Source organism: Ochotona curzoniae, unplaced genomic scaffold (assembly GCF_017591425.1).
Source record: "Ochotona curzoniae isolate NIBS_2020 unplaced genomic scaffold, NIBS_Ocur_1.0 scaffold_4506, whole genome shotgun sequence".
NCBI lineage: Eukaryota > Metazoa > Chordata > Mammalia > Lagomorpha > Ochotonidae > Ochotona > Ochotona curzoniae.
In genome coordinates, this window is record NW_024467119.1 from 49,737,175 (window position 1) to 49,751,931 (window position 14,757).

The 14,757-nt window shown below is 45.6% G+C and overlaps 1 protein-coding gene and 1 long non-coding RNA gene across 7 annotated transcripts in view; both read right to left on the reverse strand.

The window, feature by feature from the left end:
- ALPK1 (alpha kinase 1) overlaps positions 1–14,757 on the reverse strand; it is a 115,891-nt gene that overhangs the window by 22,534 nt on the left and 78,600 nt on the right. The window lies entirely within an intron of this gene.
- On the reverse strand, positions 8,413–14,112 carry LOC121147227. Its single transcript, XR_005882352.1, has 2 exons — positions 13,920–14,112; positions 8,413–8,668 (listed from the first exon to the last, which is right to left on the reverse strand). It is a non-coding gene; the product is annotated as an uncharacterized LOC121147227 (long non-coding RNA).

Genomic DNA, 14,757 nt, shown 5'->3' on the forward strand with positions numbered 1-14,757 from the left:
ATACTTCTTGAATAAGGGAATGCCTATCAATCCTTCTCTTTACAAACTTATACTTTCTTGTTAAGACATTTATTTACACTATCAATGCTTTCACTAAGTATAGAAAATTTCCACTTATGTTGAAACCTTTTGGTCTAAGTCAGTCACTGTTTTTAATGCACTCTAGATGACATTCATTTGACAAAATATCTCTTCTCTTCTCTTAATATTTGCTTCCCTGTGTAGCAAACTCAATAATTGCTGCATTCCTGCCCTCTTTCCCTCTCCCTTACTCTACTCCATGGGAGGTAGAATGACTCATCTAATGAATACTTTTGCTAAGAACAAACAGGGCATACATGGGTGTGCTACCTTCCTCACCTCTTCTTGAAGCTTTCTTGGGAACAAACTATTTAAACTCATAGAGGTAAGGGAACATCCAACCCACAAACCATTTATGGCCTACAACATCATTTGGTCTGGCCCCACCAAGGCAATCACAAGCAGGGCTCCATATCCAATAAATCCACAGCAGGCTAATTTTTAAGTTGATAATTTTGTGTGGTATGCAAATGAAGTCATAAATATTCAAGTGGATCTTGGCAGAGCAGAGGTACCTACCCTGTAAGGAAATAAAGAATCTTTGGGGTTTTTTTTGTTGTTGTTGTTGTTGTTTGTTTGTTTCATAAATCTAGTATACTATGGCGCTTTACCAGAACTAAAATGTAATACTGACTCCATTGTTTCATTTCTCCATTTGCATAGAATCCAGGACTTTGATGTTTATCATTGCTGTTCACAAATATCCTAGAACCACCCCCTCAGCTCCTGCTTCTGAAGTAGAAAATACTGTGTTAACCGGCCTCGACACTTGCCTATAGAGGCCCCACCAGACTGAGGCTATCTCAAGGGCACAGTAGTCATCTGATATCTAGTTGTATGATTCTGTGATCTGGCTTTAAAAAATTAGTTCTTCCCCCAGCTATAGGCAACCACCCAAGTTGCCTTATACCTAGGTGGGTGTTACACAGCTAGGAGAAAAGCAGCCAACAGCTGGCTAGCATTCTGAACCTGGTTTATGCCCAATTTGTGTCACTATATTAGTGTGCTACCATAGTTGCTTCTTTTTTCTTTTTTTTTAAAGACTTATTTTTATTATTATTTTTTGATTGGAAAGGCAGATATACAGAGAGGAGAGACAGAGAGGAAGATCTTCCGTCCGATGATTCACTCCCCAAGTGACCGCAACGGCCGATGCTATGCCAATCCGAAGCCAGGAGCCTCTTCCGGGTCTCCCACGCGCGTGCAGGGTCCCAAAGCTTTGGGCCATCCTCAACTGCTTTCCCAGGCCACAGGCAGGGAGCTGGAAGGGAAGCAGGGCTGCCGGGATAGAACCGGCGCCCATATGGGATCCCGGGTGTGCAAGGCGCAAGGCGAGGACCTTAACCACTGCGCCACCGCGCCGGGCCCTATTTTTTCAAAGATACGTGGGGATGGCAGGGAAAACAGGGCTGGTTGATGCCACCTTAGTCCCCCAGACAGGGGGAGCTATAGATTGCCCAGGGAAGATGGTCTGGGGACACATTGGAGTGGGAATTACTGAGGGTATGTTAGTGGAGGAATGACTTCCAGGGACTTCCACAGACTGGGCCATTATAGGTAGGTGAGGGAGTGGAGATGGCACGGTTTAGAGGAGAGAAATCAGAGGGTATGTCTGGATTAAGCCAAGGCACATTCCCTTGTAGGAGACTTGGGCTTATCACCTAATGCCTGCTGGAACACACAAAAGCTGGGGTTGAGGGGATGCCTTGCTGGGCTAAACCATAGTACCCACATGCAAATGTCAGAACAGGGGGTGGTCAGGTCACGTTGGGTCACAGAACCCTCCAGAATGCAAGAGAAGCAAATCTAGAGCAGATTCTGTTGGGAACTCATGGGCTCACCGCTATGAAACTGCAGCACCTGCCAGTTTGTGTGAGAGATGGGTGTGGTGACGAGCGAGCCATATTAGATCACAGAACTCACTTGACATTTGTATGAGCCAGGACTGGGAGGAGGCTCGGCTGAGCTAGGCTGCAGCACCTACTGGTACATACAAAGGCTAGGACTGAGAGTGGATGATGCTAAGCAGGGTCACAGTACCCACTGACATGCGTGAGAAACAGGGCTGGGAATGGGCCTGGTAAGAGAACTTGAGGAACATTGCTACTAGGCCTCAGATCCTACTGGTGAGCACAAGGGCCAAGGATGAAGGTGGACCAAGTCAGACAAGGTTTCAGCACTCATCAGCATTTGTGTGGACTCAGTCTGGGGTCAGGCTAGGCTGGGCCAGGCCACAGCACCTTTTAGCATGCTCAACAGCTAGGACGGGTGTGGACCACACTTGGCTAGGTTAAGCTGCAACACCTGCTGGTGAGAACTGAGACTGTGGGTGAATGAAGCTAGACTGGGTCAAAGCACCCACTAGCGTAAGCAAGATCTGGGGCTGGGAATGAGCCCAGTATGGGGATTTTGGGGACTGCCCTGGTGAGCTGCAGCTATATCAGTGTGCCAGCATAGTTGCCTATAAGAGCTGAGGCTGTAGGTAGACCAGGCTGGGCAATGCTGTAACACCTACTGGCATGTGTGTGGGCTGCATTTGGGTGTGGGCCAGAGTAAGCTAGGCTACAATACCTACAGATGCTCACAAGAGCCAAAATTGGTGTGGGATAATCTGGACTAGGCTGTAGCACTACCAGGTCATTTGAGAACTGGGTGTTGGAGTGGGCCAGGTTGGGGTAGGCTGTAGGAACTGCTGGTGAGGGCCAGTATGGATTTGGGACAATTGGGCTGGGATGCAGTACCCTTCGGTGGGTGCTTGAATTGGGGCCAGCCATCTTAGGCTGGGCCATACCACCTGCCAGCACATGCAAAAGTCTGGGTCTGGGAGTGGGCTTGGTGGGGGAACTTAGGGAAACTCCCTTCTAGGCTGTAGCTCCTGTTGGTGAGCATGAGAGCTGGGGCTGAGGGCAGGCTATGCCAGGCTGTCATACATGTGGGCTGCTGAGTCTGAAGGAGGGCCAGGCTGAGACAGTTCACAGCGCAAACTGGTATGAGCAAATGTCAGGACAGAGTATATGCCAGGCTGGGTTGGACTGCAACACCCACTAGGTTACATGAGGGCTGGTAGTGGACCATATTGGGCTAGGCTGCTGCACCCAAGAGCTGTACTGAGGGTAAGCTGGGCTGAACCAGGCTGTAGCACCTGCTGAAGAATGCCAAGACTGGGGACAGGCCATCTCAGACCACACTGCAGCACCCACTGGCATGCACAAGACCGGGGACTGGGAGAGGGCCTGGTAGGAAAACCTTGGGTACTCCCCTGCTGGACCACTGGTTCCACTGGTTAGATGAGAGCAAGGACTGGGGGTGGGCCATTGCAGGCAAGACTGCAGCACAAGTCAGCTGGCATTTGGGCCTGGTCTTGGGGAAGGCCAGACTAGGCCAAGTTGCTGAGCCTACTGGCACGAGAGAGTGCCAGAGTAGGTGTGGGCTGAAAAAGCTAGGCCACAGCACCCATTGAAAGGTGCTGGGACTGGGTGTAAGTCATGCCAGAATGGACCGCAGTGCCCCCTAGCAAGTGCAAGATTCAGGGCTGTGAGTGTGTCTGGTGGGGGAACTTTGAGCATTTATCTACTGGACTTTACCTACTGCTGATAAGCATGAAAGCCAGTACTGGGGGCAGGCTAGACTGGTCAAGGTGGCAGTATCCATTGGCATGTGTTCGGGCTGTGTCTGGGGATAGGGCTGGTTGAGCTAAGCCACAACACTCATCTGTGTGCATGAGAGTTGGATGGGATGCAAGACAGGCTAGGTTTGGCTGCAGCAGAGATTGTCACAAGCAAAAACTGGTACTAGGTGTGGTCCTGGTAGGAGTTATTGGGGCTCAATTCAAAAAGGTGGTGGCTACCACTGTTGTGCATGAATACCAGGCCTCTGGTGGCCTTGGCTGGGTTAGACCACAGTTCCCATCAGTTTGTGTGAGAGATGGGAATAGGGACAGAATTGACAAGGGAGTTGCATCCACTGGTATGTGCATTGGCTGGTGCAGGTGACCCTGTCCTGGCTGGCACACGCAGAATCAAGTTTGATGTTACTCCAGGTAAGAAGTTATTCTTGAGTCCCCAACTAGATCACTAGACTTAAACCCCGGCTTCAGGGAAAAATCACAAGATATATGGTCCAATCTTGGAGTGCATGTGTCAGGACTTGGCGACCACAGTTGCTGATGTCTGTGCAGTGGACAGCATGCCTAGAGGCACACAGGGAACCTGTTAGCCAGATCATCTAGGCCAGTAGAGGAATGCCTTGTTAGAGGATGTAAAGTAGAACAGATCGGATCACTCTCTTGGCCAAGCTTTGCTGCAAATATCTAGGTCTGTGAATGCAGATTGAAGTGGACTTGGTCAATCAATAGACCTTGGAAAGATTTCCTCAACCCTGGTGCAATGAAGGTGAAGATATTTCAGAACTATCAAAACCATTTAGGTAGGTAGCACCTTTGGAACACTCCTCCCCACAATGTGGTCTCCAGGGAGACATCAAATAACTGCCCCCTTTTCCTGGGTATTGATGTGGTTGGACAGCAGGGAGTAGGCCCCCTTTTTTCCTCCCATGGACACAGGTAAAAAAAAAGAAAAAGGAAAAAGGACTGAAGCATTTGTCCCATTCATCTTACTTCATGCCTTGATCTCCCCCACCCTAATTGGAGGTCCACATGAGTGTGTACCCGTGTCAACTACAAAAACAATGATAGGGCCCGGCGCGGTGGCGCAAGTGGTTAAGTCCTCGCCTGGCACGCCCGAGATCCCATATGGGCGCCGGTTCTAATCCCGGCAGCCCCGCTTCCCTTCCAGCTCCCTGCCTGTGGCCCGGGAAAGCAGTCGAGGATGGCCCAAAGCTTTGGGACCCTGTACCCGCGTGGGAGACCCGGAAGAGGCTCCTGGCTTCGGATCGGCATAGCATCGACCCGTTGCGCTCACTTGGGGAGTGAATCATCGGACGGAAGATCTTCCTCTCTGTCTCTCCTCTCTGTATATCTGCCTTTCCAATCAAAAAATAATAAAAATAAATCTTTAAAAAAAAACAAAAACAATGATAAAAAGAAAATTAAAAAGTAAAAAATAGGGGCCCTGGGCCCGGCGCGGTGGCGCAAGTGGTTAAAGGTCCTCGCCTAGCACGCCCGGGATCCCATATGGGCGCCGGTTCTAATCCCGGCAGCCCCGCTTCCCTTCCAGCTCCCTGCCCGTGGCCTGGGAAAGCAGTTGAGGATGGCCCAAAGCTTTGGGACCCTGCACCCGCGTGGGAGACCCGGAAGAGGCTCCTGGCTTCGGATCGGCATAGTATCGGCCCGTTGCGCTCACTTGGGGAGTGAATCATCGGACGGAAGATCTTCCTCTCTGTCTCTCCTCTCTGTATATCCGCCTTTCCAATGAAAAAAAAAAAAAAAATAGGGGCCCTGTGTGGTGGCCAAGGGGCTTAAGTCCTTGACTTGAATGGGCTGGGATCTCATATGGAGGCTGGTTCTAATCCTGGCAGCTCTACTTCCTGTCCAGCTCTCTGCTTGTGGCCTGGGAAAGCAGTTGAGGATGACCCAAAGCTTTTGCATCCTGCACCCGCATAGAAGATCTGGAGCAAGTTCCAGGCTCCTGACTTCAGATTGGTGCAGCACTGGCCATTGCGACCACTTGGGGAGTGAATCATCGAATGGAAGATCTTCCTCTCTATCTCTGCTCCTCTCTGTGTATCTGACTTTGCAATGAAAATAAATAAATCTTTAAAAAAAGTACAAAATGAAGATGAATGCATTAGTACAAACTAATGAATGTAGAAAAGATTTGTTTTCTTATTCATAATGAGCACAACTGGGAGTGTGAGACTGTGAGGTCTGGATCTGGATTCCTGTGCTTACTCTCTTGTCTCAGAACGGGAAGAAGCATAAAATGGAGTGTAGTTAAGTCATGTTTATGGACAGCACAGAATTCTAGTTTTCATGGGTTTTGTTCTTGGAGTTACAGGTCTTCTTTTTTGACCCATGCATATCCTCATAACAATGTCACACCCTTTTAGGAATTGACTTGAACTAGCTATTCTTTCATTTCAATTAGGAAAAAAGAAAGAAAGAAAGAAAGAAAAAAAAGGAAAGCCTAACTGAAATGTTTAAAATTTCTTTTGTCACAGTGAAAACAATTCAGTCATGTCAGCTGATACTCCTTCTATGTAAACTCAAAAATGGAAAAGCAAGTTGATGATTCTGTGTGTATGTGGCTCTGATTAAAAAGGGTTGTCGGGCCCGGCGCGGTGTCGCAAGTGGTTAAAGGTCCTCGCCTTGCACGCCCCAGGATCCCATATGGGCGCCGGTTCTAATCCCAGCAGCCCCGCTTCCCTTCCAGCTCCCTGCCTGTGGCCTGGGAAAGCAGTCGAGGACGGCCCAAAGCTTTGGGACCCTGCACCCGCGTGGGAGACCCGGAAGAGGCTCCTGGCATAGCATCCGCCCGTTGCGGTCACTTGGGGAGTGAATCATCGGACGGAAGATCTTCCTCTCTGTCTCTCCTCTCTGTATATCTGCCTTTCCAATCAAAAAATAATAAAAATAAATCTTTTAAAAAAAAAAGGGTTGTCTCTGAGCAAGTGTCCCTCCAATGCTAGGGGCATATACATGCATCCTGCCTTACATCTTTAGTTATTATCTTTAGATGTATCTTGCTGTCTCTGCCACTGTCTGCTTTCCATATGTATTTGTTCTTCTGCTCTCCTTAAGAGTATACTCAGCTAACCCATAAGGGGCCTCTGATGTTGTACTTTCCTGTTTCTCACCTGCAAATTCTAGTGTTCCCTATGCAGAGGTGTGCAATTCAGGTTTGAGATGGTTCTGGCGGCTGCTCAGGATGTAGTGTTCCTAGGCAGGCTGTTTTCCAGAAGTGATACCTGACTCTTTCCTCTGTAACAACGATGGGTTCTTTGTGGCACTATCTTCTTCTTAGAACATATTATCCATATGTTATCTCATTTAAATTTTTAGAAAGGCTTATTTCTTTTTATTAGAAAGGCAGATTTTACAGAGAGAAGGAGAGACAGACAGAAAGATCTTCCATCTGCTGGATCACTCCCTAAATGGCTACAATGGCTGGAGCTGGGCTTCGTAGGGGAGCTTGGGAAACTCCTCTCCTAGGCTGTAGCTCCTGCTGGTGAGCATGAGAGCTGGGGCTGAGGCAGGCCACTCCAGGTAGTCAAAAGCAGGAGCCAGAAATCTCCTTAGGGTGCAGAGTCCTAAGGCTTTGGGCTGTCTTCTACTGATTTCCCAGGCCATAAACAGAAAGCTGGATAGGAAATGGAGCAACCAGGATACAAACTGGTTTCCATATGGGATGCCAGTGCTTGCAGATGGATAATTAGACAATTGAGCCATAGCACCGACCCCATTATTTAAATTTTGTAATAGCTAAACACTCTAAGAAAATTAGAGAGGTTGAAAGTTTAAGTGATTTTGGAAAGCTACAAAATAAAAGATGTTAGAGTGAGGCAGAAATTCAGCCTTCTCTTTTTTACCGTGGTGAAAAACACTTGACATTGGGCATAGAGGTTATGACGTCACTTTGTGTGTTCATCATCTGTGTCTGAGTGTCTGGGTTTGAGTCCTGGCTCTGCTTCTGATTCCAGCTTCCTGCTAATGAGCACTCTGGAAGGCAGCAGCTCAAGTTCTTAGGGTTCCAGCTGCACATGCAGAAAATCAAGATTGACCTCCTAGCTACTGGTTTCAGCCTAGTCTGATCCTCATTGTTGCAGGTGTTTGAGAAGGGCTGGGGGATGTGCCAACAGATGGAAGATCTTTGTCTCTCATTTTCCATGCCTTACAAATAAATAAAACAGAACGAGTAAGGAAAAATTGAGGTAATGCATATCTTGAAATGTATTGTCTTAACCATTTTCAGTATACATTTCAATAATGTTAAATGTATTTATGTTATGAACCAGCTACAGAACTTTTCACTCTGCGTATTTGAAAGAGCAAGCTCATTAAACAATAATCTACCTTTTCTTCCTCTCACTGGCTCCTGGAAACTGCTAATCTACTTATTATTTCTATGAATTTAGCAACTTTGTATACCTCATGTAGGTGGAACTATATAGCATTGGTCTTTTTGTAACTGGTTAACTTGATTTAGCATCATGTCCTCAATGTTCACCTTCACGGCAGCAGGCTACATGATTTTCTTGCACTTCAAAGTTGGATGATACTCCACTGTGTATATAAATCATGTTTTGTTTCTCTATTCATCCGTGGATAGACATTTGAGCTGCTGTAATATCTTGGGCTATTCTGAATGATGTTAATATCTCTTTGATATCCTGGTTTTGGGGGGGCATTTTCAGAAATAGAATTGCTAGACTACATGAGATTCCATTTTTAATTTTTTGAGGACCCTACATAGAGTTTACAAGAGAGGTTGTACCATTTTCCACTGACAGTGCACAGGGTTTCATTTTCTCCCCACATTTTCAACCATTGAAGAACACATGCCTGGAGTGCCAGTTTGCCTTCGGCTTCCTCCCTGTGACCTGATGAAGGCAACTGAAATCAGCATCTCATCTGAGAAGAGGAAGGCTGGTCTTTGGAGTCAGGGCTGAACTTCTCTTGAGTCCCACGTGGCTATCGACCCATAATGTTGATCATGACGAGAAAATTCCAAGGAAAACAAAAGACAAATAAAAGAGAATTCCAAATGAAATGAGGGTTCTTGTTAGTTACTTATTGCTTTTTCAGGTGCATTACTCAGAAATTGGGTTGGAAGCAGAGCAGGTAAGATTCAAACTAGCACTGCGACATAGAATGTGGCTGTTCCGTCTGAGGCAGTGCCTTAACTCGCTGTGCCACAATGTCCTTCCCTAGAAACTAGCTCTGAAAGGATTAAACTATTTAAATTGATTGAGTCCCAGAACAAAGATGAAGAATTTATAAGCATACAAAATTTCCACCATCAATGGCTGGCATCAAATTAAAAGTTACCAAGCGTAAAATAAGCCTGTACTGCACAGAAAAATAAATTTATAAAAAGCTACCTCAAAATGATTATAATACAGTTGCAAGTAAAAATGATGGATATCAAGTAGAGACCCTGAACACAAAAAGAAATTATTCAAACTTTTAGAGACTAAAAAATTATCTGAAAGCAAAACATAGGTTTCTGAGCTTGCTTCTTGGTTTCACCATTTACTAGTAATCCCAAGTTACTGGATCTTTTGAGTCTCAACAACCTCATCTGTGGTGTGTGGATGATGTCTCGTTGCAGTGCTGTTGAACTCAGGTCACTTGTCTAGCATAGCCATGGGCTTTGGGTGCAACAGTTAAGATGTTGCATGGGGGCTTCATTTCCAGCTTCTCTTTCAATTCCAACTTCTTGCAAATAAGCACCCTGGGAGGCAATAGGTGATGACTCAAGCGGTTGGGTTCCTGCCACCCATGTGGGAGATTAAGCTTCTAGCTTTGTCTTATTTCAGCCTTGGCTATTACAAGCATTTGGGGAGGAAATCAACAAACACGAATTTTCTTTTTAAGTTTCTCTCTCTGTGTGTCTTTAAAATAAATTAAATGAATAAATAAAAGTTCAAATGTTTAGCATGAAGCTTAGCAGATCATGAGTGCTTCATAGATAACACGGAATACCATGAAAACAAGTGGGAAAAAGAAATCAGCTACTCATCCCCACTAGCTGTGTGCCACATATCAACAATTTTCAAAGACAGACTCCCAAGGTAACTGTCAGTGGAACTTTCAATGGACTAAGACAGAAATAATAGGTCTTATATACAACATCTATGAGACTTAACTCAGAAAATTGCTACTCCTTTAATTTTTTTTCCCTCTCTCTTTACTTCAGCAACACTAAGGATTGCTGCAGCTGGAAGCAGAGAAAGGAGGATGGAAAAGGAGTAGGCTGTGGCAGTAGAAGGTGGGATGCTGCTTCTTACAAGGGAGGGTTCTCAGCACAGGCAGGCTGCTCTTGCCTGGCCAGCGGAGGATCGCCTCTCCATGCACCTGTGAACTGGCGCTGCCAACACTGTGCTCAGCATCCCGTGTGCACCACCACCCCCTCACCATATCTGAGCTCAGAACGTGGCCTAATCTATTTTCCCCCCTTCTCTTAATAGATTGGATCACAAAAGCCTGAGAGAGAGTGACCTGCCGCACAAAAGGGCCTTTGAGTTCCTTGGAAAAGTAGACTTGGAGGAGGATGGAAGGAATCCAAGTGGCCCTATTATTTCCACTTGCACTAATTAGACATTTTTCTGTCAGCTATTGAGCACTGCTGAGAGGCCAAACTCACTGAATTCATTTCTAAAGTGTTTACAGAAGTTTGCATCTGTTTGTGTCTCTTCAGGAGGAAAATAAGCACTTCAATAGCATTGTGGAAAGTCTAAGAGGAGCATCCCATTCTGGAGGGCCTGGCATCCCCGCAGCTGCATAATTTAGCTCTACTCAGGACCAAAACCTCTCGCATCCCTCTCCAAAAACTAATGATGCAAAATGCAGAGAAGGCAGAGGAGAGGTGCTCTCTTCTTTTCTTTTTCCTCTCCCTTTCTCTCAAAGCAGAGACGTGCTGGGCGTTCCATGTAGGTTTCGGGGGTATCATGCTTGGGCCCCTCTCGCGTGCTCCTCCCGGCTCTCTTAGATACTAATACCCACTTTCATTTGCTGCCAAGGAAAGGGATAGTGCATTCCTGAGCAGCAGAGCCGAATGCATCCCCTTTCCTGGGAATCACCCAGAAATGTGCTCGGGGGTAGGGGATGGGGGTGTACTGACCGCAGCCCACAGTGCGGAGTGAAAGGAAGCCAGAGCTGTGGTCGAGAAGGGCGCTGAAGGGAACGTTTCCCTAACGTGGTAAAAATTGCCTGGGCTGTGCACAATTCGATTAACATGAAAGAGAGCCCCTCTCCCTCCCCTAACCCCCCAAAACAGAAAGAAAAAAAAAAAAGAAAGAAAACAACACAAAAACCCTAACCCACTGACTACATGGGCCGTGCCTTTGAAATGCATATTGGTCTACAGGGAATTTGATTCAGGATTCTTTTTGTTTGTGTTTTCAGGCCCACATCTGACTGGCCGTCACAGAGGACTCAAAAATGGGATCTTCTTAAGCAGTGTCACAGTAACAGAATTGTAGTTCCCCAGACGACCCCTGAGTATCTCACCATCAAAAGGAAAATGCTACCTCTCTCAGAGGCAGAGGCTGATGGGCGAAGTTATTTCTCCGTAGCCACCAAACTGTTTTTTTTTTTTTCTCACTGAATGATCATGTTTTAAATTAAAAAAAAAAAATTCTGGATGTATCATACCAGAGCATGTTGCGTTTCTACAGAGGCTCAAAAATGGATGAGCTCTCTCTCTCTCTCTGTCTCCCTCTCTCCACACACACACACACACACACACACACACACACACACACACTCAGCAGTCATTTTACCACATCTGTTTTTAGGGTGGGAACTGTGGTATTCTAATTGAGTTTAAGGCTCAAAGGGAACTTCATGGTTAGGAAGCCGAGTCAGGTGGTAAAGGAATTAGACTCCACAATGAGATTTAGATAAACAGATGACTGCAAAAAAGCTAAAGAGGTTTTTTTTGAGGGACTTTTGCTCAATAGTAGCAAGAGAAAGTGTGTGTTGCTTTCATGGTTCTTTGCATTAACACCAGCCCCCTCCTGATGCTGAGCATCAAGTTTGGGTCCCAGCTATGGGTTCAAAGCCATGATGTGTTCACAGCAATGACAATGGCAGCTGTTCTCAAGGGGGGCTGGGAGAGGGGGCAGAGAACTGAAGCCATCTGGCAGGAGCACTGTGAAGGGAAATTATTGCTGCATAACAAATTGGAAGATTGGGGTGGGGAGAGCAGGGAAAGATGGAACGAAGGGGAAATATCCCGAGGTGAGAAATTAGCTGAATAAACCAATGAAAAATGATTCTTGCCTGCATGGTTCTTCATCAACAGTAAAAACAGTGGGGAAAGCAGGACCTTATAGACAAACCACAGTCCTGTAACTCAGTGATGACCAAGTCTGGCATATTCCTTTTTGTCCATCCACTAAATGTGAGAGGGAGCCAAGGAAAACATCTTACTTACTTAATGTGTGAAGTTCTGTTAGTAAATATTTCATTGATTTTCATTCATTTTGCCAATGGTGAACCAGGCAGTTTAGGAAAAGAGTAGTAAGCCTTTTCTCTATGTCAGTACCTCATTCCCATCTTCTCAAATGTATTGTAACAACAACTAGAAATGGATTAGGCATAGAGCACAGTAATCTTGCTACTGGGTATCTATCCAAAAGACATGAACACAATGAATCAGGGATACTTGCTCCGCCATGTGTGCATTGTTCGCAATAGACAAAATCTGGGATCAACTGAGGTGTCCATCATCTGACTAAAGGATAAGCAAAATGTAGAAGCAATGGAATATTATTCAACTATAACAAAGAATGAATTCTACCAGTTGCAATAAAATGGACTCAACTGGAGGATATCATATTCAGTGAAATAAGCTAGACCCAGAAAGAAAAATACCACATACTCTCCCTTGTTGGTGGAAACTAAAATTTTAAAAACAAATAAAAAGAAGAAAAAGAAAGAAATTTCTCTATATTTTCAGTATTGTAGCAAATATAGTTTAATCAAGCTTTGGTTTGTGCCTTTATCAAACCAATGGTTAAGAATGCTATATTGGAGGCCCAGCGTGGTGGCCTAGCGGCTAAAGTCCTCACCTTGAACGTGCCGGAATCCCATATGGGTGTTGGTTCTAATCCCAGCAGCCCCAGCTTCCCATCCAGCTCCCTGCTTGTGGCCTGGGAAAGCAGTCGAGGATGGCCCAAAGCCTTTGCACCCTGCACCCGCACAGAAGATCTGGAGCAAGTTCTAGGCTCTTGGCTTCAGAGTGGCTCAGCATCGACTGTTGCTGTCATTTGGGGAGTGAATCATTGGACGGAAGATCTTCCTCTCTATATCTGCTCCTCTCTGTATATCTGACTTTGCCATAAAAATAAATAAGTTTTTTTTTTAAAAAGAATGCTATATTAAGGAAAGAAAAGACATTTTAAAAAAGAAAAAAATATTATACTAGGATAGTTTTAAAGATCTGTGATTACTTTAAAATTTACTGTATATGGATGTAGTGGTCCCTTTCATTGAATTATTGTTTATAGTCATTGCTTATAATCCCTCTTAAACCAAGGAGCTTTTGTTTTTTACTTGTTCAACCATGTATTCTGTGGGGAAAAAGACAACCTGCCACTGATGGAGCTGGATCCATGTTATAGCAAAAACAGCAGCAGCAAAATAGACAACCACTCAACCAGGAGCCTGACGAACTTCATGGTCCCCAGGAACTGCGGATCTGCTTGTCTTCCTGTCTCTAGAACCAAGGATCCTGTGGCCCCTGTGACTCGTGGTGATGTAAAAGCCACATTGATAATTCACCTAGCACACTGGCTTCTCTCTCAAGCTCTTATTCCATACCAGCTGTGGTTTGGATATCTCCAGCCAAAACTCCTGATGAAACATAATCCTCCAAATGAGGTATGAAGAGGGTAGGAACTCCATCTGACCATAGTACTTGGAAGAGGGACCTTCAAGAAGTCATTCAGGGCAATGAGGTCATAAGGGCAGACCCTAATCCAGTGGGACACTGGGTTTATGTGGAAAGAATGTTCTGCCTCACCAGGTGATGCTCTGCACTGCCTTGAACTGTGTGGAGTTCCCACCAGCATGAAGACCTCACCACAAGCAGCCACCTGACCTTAAGCAGCCAAGAGCCAAGAGATGAATACACTTTTCTTCTTCTTAGGTTACCCAGTCATGGTAATCAGTTACAGTGTTGGGAAAGATGAAGACCACACACGACTTCAGTTACCTGTTGCCATGGCCAATTCTACTTCAGTACCTATCAGCATCTCCAGTCCAGCATCAGGTTCTCTAATATTTGTTTCCTATTTTTCCAGTTCCATCCTTCTGCACCTCGGCTTCAACAACGCTGCAATCCTTCTGGCCACACGTTCTGCTCACTTTGCTGTCCTGGACTCCTCACAACAGTCCTCTCTCATCCTCATTCACCTCTTAAAATGCTATGATGCATTGAGATAATGACTTTTCAAGGGTATTTTTTATATGATTTATTTGAAAGTAAGAGAAATGGAGAGAGTAGGTGAATGAGCAATGGAGATCTAATATCTGCTAGTTTACTTTTTGAATGGCCGCAAGAGCAGGCTAAATCCAGGAACCAGGAACTCTACTGTGAACTCCCATGCGAATAGCAGGTACCTCAATGTTTGAGTCGTCTTCCTCTGCCTTCCTAAAGGTATCAACAGGAAGCTGAACTAGGAGTGGAGCAGGCAGGACTTCAGTGACTCTCCAATATGGGATGTTGTCACGAGTAGAGGCTGAATGCACTGTGCCATACTGTGCCACAATAGTAGCCTCCACCACACACACACACACACACACACACACACACACACACACAGAAAGCACTCTTAACCCTCATCCTTTTCTGGTTCTGTGCCATACTGTGCCACAATAGTACCCTCCACCACACACACACACACACAGAGAGAGAGAGAGAGAGAGAGAGAAAGCACTCTTAACCCTCATCCTTTTCTGTTTCCATCATATTTGCTGAAAAATTCCAGTAATGCTTATTGTTTGTTAGGGAAAAGCCATAACCTCAAATTAGAATCTCTTGAGAGGATTTT